The 6,259-nt window shown below is 43.2% G+C and overlaps 1 non-coding gene across 1 annotated transcript; it reads left to right on the forward strand.

The window, feature by feature from the left end:
• Positions 1-3,268: 3,268 nt before the first annotated feature.
• Positions 3,269-3,341, forward strand: trnak-uuu (transfer RNA lysine (anticodon UUU)). The gene has a single exon. It is a non-coding gene; the product is annotated as a tRNA-Lys (tRNA).
• Positions 3,342-6,259: the final 2,918 nt, after the last annotated feature.

The raw sequence follows: 6,259 nt of genomic DNA on the forward strand, positions 1-6,259 counted from the left end.
TGTTTCATTGCGCCCTTTGTTCCTCTCTCCAGCGCCCCCTTCCTAAAGTGACGCTTCCCTTTCTCAGCCCGAAACGCAAGTGAGACACCAGCAGCCGCCCCCAGCAGGTTTCTGTAGTGTAGCGGGTATCATGTTTGCCTAACACGCGAGAGGTCCCTGGTTCGAGACCGGGTGGAAACGGCCTCTTCTTGCATGCTCCTGTACTTCACAGAGGTCTTGAGCGACCGGTCTTTTGTTCCCAATGTATTTCCGGTGCCTTCATGCACTCTTGCGCCAAACGCACGTTCCTTCTGTACGCGGAGCCGATCATTTGCAATTGGGCTGTGCCGACAGACCAAGACGAGCTTTGTCGGCTCAAAAGCAGCGCAGGACCTGCAAGAACAACAGAAAGATTAGCATCCAGCGGGGGCCTCTTAGTGAGCCCAAGATCTCATCAAGAATTGGCTCCAGCAATGGGGCTGGGTGCATTGTTCCATACTCCGACCACTCTCGGTGTAAACTGGTCCCTCCTGGTCTCTGCTTGAAATGCACTTTCCTGCGTTTGCTTTGGTGTAACTGGCTTCCCCTGGATGGGCGAATGTGAAGAAGATCCTTAGTAAGTCATTGAAGAAAACAGAGAAGAGGTCAGAGTGGCTTCTGTCGTTCATCAACAATCCAGTTAGGCAGTACTCTTCTGTAAAGCGCCGTTCGTTCACATCGATTAGCTTTTTTTTTGCCTTCATTCGTGCAAGTAGTAAGAGCAGACGCCCCTATTCTGCCGCGACCCGGATTCAAACCAGGGTTGTTGTGGCCACAACGCAAAGTACTGACTACTATACGATCACGGCGAGTTAGCGAGATGCATGTAGCAGGGCGGAAAAGGCTGTGCTCTCTTCGTGTGACATAATTCAGAAAAGTCCTGACGTTGCATTTCAACTGAGCCCCAGTATACATCGACCCTTCGACACTGAGTGTCAAACTCTCTTGCGTGTTTTCTCATATTTATATAGTTTGCTTGCATGATGCCCGGAACAGGGTGACTGCATGCTCCCATATGGTCTAGTGGTTAGGATTCCTGGTTTTCACCCAGGCCACCCGTGTTCGTCTCCTGGTATGGGAACGTGTCAGTTTTGCCTCCTGCTTTCCAAAAGATCAGCACCGTGTACGAAGGAGCCGCATTAAAACCACTCGAACATGTGCAAAACGTGCGAGAAGAGACGGCGCTTGTTTCCAACCGAAGACTTCTCGCGTGTGAGACGAACCGATCATTGCTACAGCTCGGAAACCTGCAGGAGGTGGGAGGGTTACTCTGGTAGACAGTGCTGACCTTCGGCAATAGGATTTATACTCTCCAAGATGATATTTGCACTTTCTGGAGAGGAGATTTTCTCCACTCCAGTAGCCCGATTGCATCGATTGCGTGGAGAGGGCTGTAGAATGTGGTGCCGCCTTTCCTGCTCCATCCATGACAGGCGGGCTGGTCTCTGGAGAGAGCACGGTCCATCAGTGCACTCCAATAAAGGCACTGGAAGCAGCTGAATCGCATTGGCGAAGCTCAGCACTGGGCCACTGGGCACAGTGTCCCACTGTTTCCATAGTTTAGTGGTTATCACGTTCGCCTCACATGTAAAAGGTACCTGGTTTGAAACCGGGCGGAAGCAGACCGGCTTCTTCTGTCGCCACGCACACTCTTTGGGGATTCGCCTAGCGCTGTGATCGAACAGACCCACTCACCTCTTAGAGTGGCGGGATCTGCACAGTGCATGTCGCAGCGCTTCCTACCTTCACTTCAATGCGCGTCCTGATGTACCCCGGTCTCCTGCGTGACAGGTGGGGATACTCACCACTATACTAAGGAGGAAGACATCGCTCTCTCCGGCCCCCAGCATCGTGTCCCGACCCACCGTGCTGGAAGCCGACACGTGCTGTGATTCCTTTACGGAGCAGAAATGACAACCGAGGAGCCGAGAGATCATTTCAGCATTTCGCGTCTGAACAGAAAACTCAAACAACCAACTCGGAATACCTTGCTTTTTACGCTTTTCAAAGCGTTCTTTGTGCATCGAACAGACCCTATCACCTCTTAGTGTGGCGGGATCTGCACAGTGCATGTCGCAGCGCTTCCTGCTTTCACTTCAATGCACGTCCTGGTGTACCACCGAGTTTACACAATTAAATTCAGGCACACTCGAAGTGCTATGGTGTTGCTCTGCTGTTTTAAATGTACCTCGAAAGCATTTAGTTCTGTTAACTATCAAATAATTTGAACTAATTTTATGCCATCTTCAGGAAATCCAGAGGTCTTCAGACGTGTCATGGCTGTTGCAGAAAACACCTGTTGAATCTCACCCGGGATTTCTTGAGAGATTATTCAGCGAGCGAGTCCTCCCTCTGGACTCCGCACTGAGCTGAAAACTGCGCGAATTCCATTGTACAACCGAGAAAAACACTGATGGACTAAACAACGACATTTGATGATTATAAGAAATTCAAGAAACACAACAGTCCGAACACAGGTTTGAATCCCGAACGCTTAATTTAAGAGACAAAGCGAAGGATACGACGTGTAAATTCTCTTCATGTCTCACAGTTTATGATATTAAAAAAATCTTACTTTCATAATAATTTCGTGCTGGTGATAGACGATTTATTTAATTTTAACAAAATCACAATTCCAAACATTTTGGGTTAAACAGTTATTCACATACTCTAACGAAGAGAAACGTTAGTGCCTTCCGGTGTGTGAGCCAATTTCTCTAAACAATATTTGTTAGTCTCTCAGGAGGCTGCACAAGGTGTTTAGAGATAGAATTTCTAAAAGGCAGGCTCCCTGAGCTTAACATCAAGGCAGAAAAAATGTTTTGTTTTCTCTACAGAAATGCTCTTTAAATCTCAGCATAGTTACAACTTCCTTAATAAAGGGTGTGCACAGTTATAGAACCAAGGCATCGAAAGGTTTTTTTTTAATTGTTGTTCCAAAAAATGTTCCATTTGTTTTCTTTCTTAATGTTGTTGATTAAAAGATCTCATTAAACGGGAAAAATCTGAATGTGAAAAAAGGTCAAAATGCTATTGAAAAAATCAGTAATGTGAGGAAAGATTAATTGTGGGAGCCCCTTACCTCCCCATGTCATGCTGTATTTCTCACTCATTCTACTGGGACTGGCGCCGTCGCTTCTGGATAAAGTCTGTCAGTAGACATTCCAGACGGTTCAGGTATGACTGCGCTTCGGCACAAGAAGAGACATGTGACTTCCGAGGATCCCGACAGTGTCCCTTTTTGACCAGAGCCCGGATAGCTCAGTCGGTAGAGCATCAGACTTTTAATCTGAGGGTCCAGGGTTCAAGTCCCTGTTCGGGCGGTTGTGTTTTCCTTAAGTGTATTGTAAATTTCATTATAAATCGTATTTTATCTTCCACTCCTCTAGCTGTACTGTGGTTATTTTAAAAGTTCACTTGTATTTTCTTTAGTGTTTCCATTCACAAACCGAAAATGTTCAAGACTATCTTGTCACCGCACTCCACGTAGATAATCACAGGAAAAGTAAAGGAAAAGCAGTGAGGAGCTCACACAGTGAGTACTCTTGAATACAACAAGAGGAAAGGCACACTGTACATCTGCGGAACATCACGTCCGAGTTTACAGTGACAGCAGAGATTGGAAGCGAAGTATTTTTTTATTACTCGCTCGCTGAACGATCTCTCAACAGGTGTCTAATAATCACGTTCAGAAAGGTGACGATACATTTTTATTTTAACAATGTAGCCTTAATGGCAACACAGTGTTAGGAGTTCGGCTTTTCTTATTTCTTCTGCAGAACCAGCGGTATCGGAATATACTGATCCGCATAATAAGCGCTTTCGGTTTCTGATCGTTTTTATTGAGCGCTGCTCTAAACTTTACATTTGCTTGTGCTGGTTTTCCTCATGAAAAAATACATTTCTCTAATTACATGATTTCATGATCAACGAGGAGAAAGAAATAAAATATATAATTCATTATAAGAACCACAGGCAAGATGGCTGGTGGTCTAACAGTATCTATAAATCTCTTACACGTCATTTACAATGGCCTTTCAACTAATAGCCCGTGCAGGAATCAAACCCTAGCTGTTGGTACAGTAGGAGTTGCGTAAGGCTCTGTAACGCGCAGATGAGAAACTAACCTCTGCTTCTTCATTATATACACAGTCAGCTATATATGCGAGCTTAATGCCTCCTACGGGCTCTGTATTTGTTAGCGGTACAAGACCGGCCGTGGAGAAATGAAGTGAGGAGGGTGTGTACATTAAAAGGCTCAGAGCGTCCCTGGGAGGGCTCAAACCACCACCCTTTTGGTTAACAACTGAGCCACAAAGACTCATGTACAGTTTAACACTTCTCGGTCTCGGTGAAAGTGATACACTCTGTAAAATTTCCGGAGATTAATTTGTTTTTAAAGGAAAATCCCCAACAGCGGCCGAAATCTATTGGAGGTTTTTTTCATTCTATACTGCGATTTCTGAAGGGTACCCTGTGAAAATACGAGTTTTGATGAGAAGGGATGGACATATATGGTCAGCAGGCTTGGGGAATTGGACCTTATGGTGAAGGGTGCGGGCTCAGCAGCAGCAGAACCTGATCAGTATCGGTTGACTCTGATATTTACCTTAGTGTCAGTATACTAAGATGTTTTGGTAACGAGGAAGGAGGGACAAAGCAAATTGGCAGAATGTGTGCTATTTTGTTGACTATAAATCCCCACATGCCATGTTCAGAGGGTCATTATTAAAAAAAAACGTAACAGTAAAATGTCTTGTACTTCACGATTATGAGTGCCTGTTACATGTTGTCTCACACCTCAGTGTCAAAAATGTGAGACGAGTTTGTAATCAGGAGGGTGGGCCATAGCAATTCAGCAGAAATTGCATTCACCTTTTCCCAATGCATTTTCACATGCCATTTTCTCACATGCCATGTTCAGAGGGTCATATTTTTAAAATGGTACAGTAAAATGTCCTGAAGTTCAGGATTTTGATAGTCTTTTCCATTGTTTCTCACACATCTGTGTCAGAATTTTTAGACATTTTTATAACCAGGAGGTAGGTTCACAGCAATAAGCAGAAAGTGCGATCACCCTCTGCTCATCCTCAGTTAACCATATATTCTCATATGCCATGTTCTAAATATCCCATTTAAACCGCTATATTAAAATTTCTTGCAAAATGCAAGAGTTTGAGACTTTTAATGATCAGAAGGCAAGGTTGTGGAAAATATGCAGAAAGTGCCAGTGAACTTATGTTTTGCCTTTGTCTTATTTACTCGTGGTATAACATGCCAGTTTGTTTTATTGTGAGTTCTGTTTCTGAAATGTGTTTCATACAAAAATGCAATTTGGACAGTCTCTACTTACATATTCCCTTTACTGAGGATATGTACAGTAATACATCCGGATAAGTATTTTTAAAAATGACTGTAGAGATCCATCTTCAGGCGAAAAGGCGGCATAACATCACAGCAGCAGCATTTAAGATTGAACGAAAAACGCAAAGAAGCTGGCGAATAAGAAGCCAACTTCAGCCTCGTTAATGCAATAGCATTAGATGAGGTGGAAAAATATTTCTTGCTGTGAATCTATAACATTTTTATAGGAGGTGTTCTAGGACCTCTTTCCTCAGAAAAAAAAACTGCCAATACATCACTTATTTCTACTCTATCAATAGCAGCAGTGTTATCAGTACTGAGTCCTAAATGTAGGTCCTGTCATCATATAAAAAGTCGAAAGTATCGACTGCATTCAACTGATAAAATTTATCTTCTATGAAAGTTAGAACTTTATCCAAAATACATCGGAAAGAACTTTCCAAGTTTTTTTGGGATCCTGAAGGCTGAGACTCAAAACACGTTTTTTTTTTCTTCTTTTCAGGAGGAAGGATTATTCAGATGCAAACATTGTCCCAAAATCAATGTACTTTCCTATCGCTGTTGCTTCTTCAAATCCTTCATCTGAACTTGATATTGAAATATGATATCGTACAAATTGTGGTTTTCTTTTTAAAGCAAATTTCTGCCATTTTAGATGTTATGCTGTTCCTGTCTGATTTATCAAATGTGTCATTTAAATCTCCCGTCATTTCTATATCAGTCTGAAGGCCTTGAAGTAAAGATTGCAATTCATCCAAAAATGCCAAGTTTCCCACTGGTGATACATACAAGGAAATTAATGTACATTTTCCCCCAAAATCAACAAATTTAAAATCAAATACCTCCCTCATCTGCAGGTGGAGAGAATAATGTCAGA

Source organism: Atractosteus spatula, chromosome 10, assembly GCF_055471065.1.
Source record: "Atractosteus spatula isolate fAtrSpa1 chromosome 10, fAtrSpa1.hap1, whole genome shotgun sequence".
Taxonomy (NCBI): domain Eukaryota; kingdom Metazoa; phylum Chordata; class Actinopteri; order Semionotiformes; family Lepisosteidae; genus Atractosteus; species Atractosteus spatula.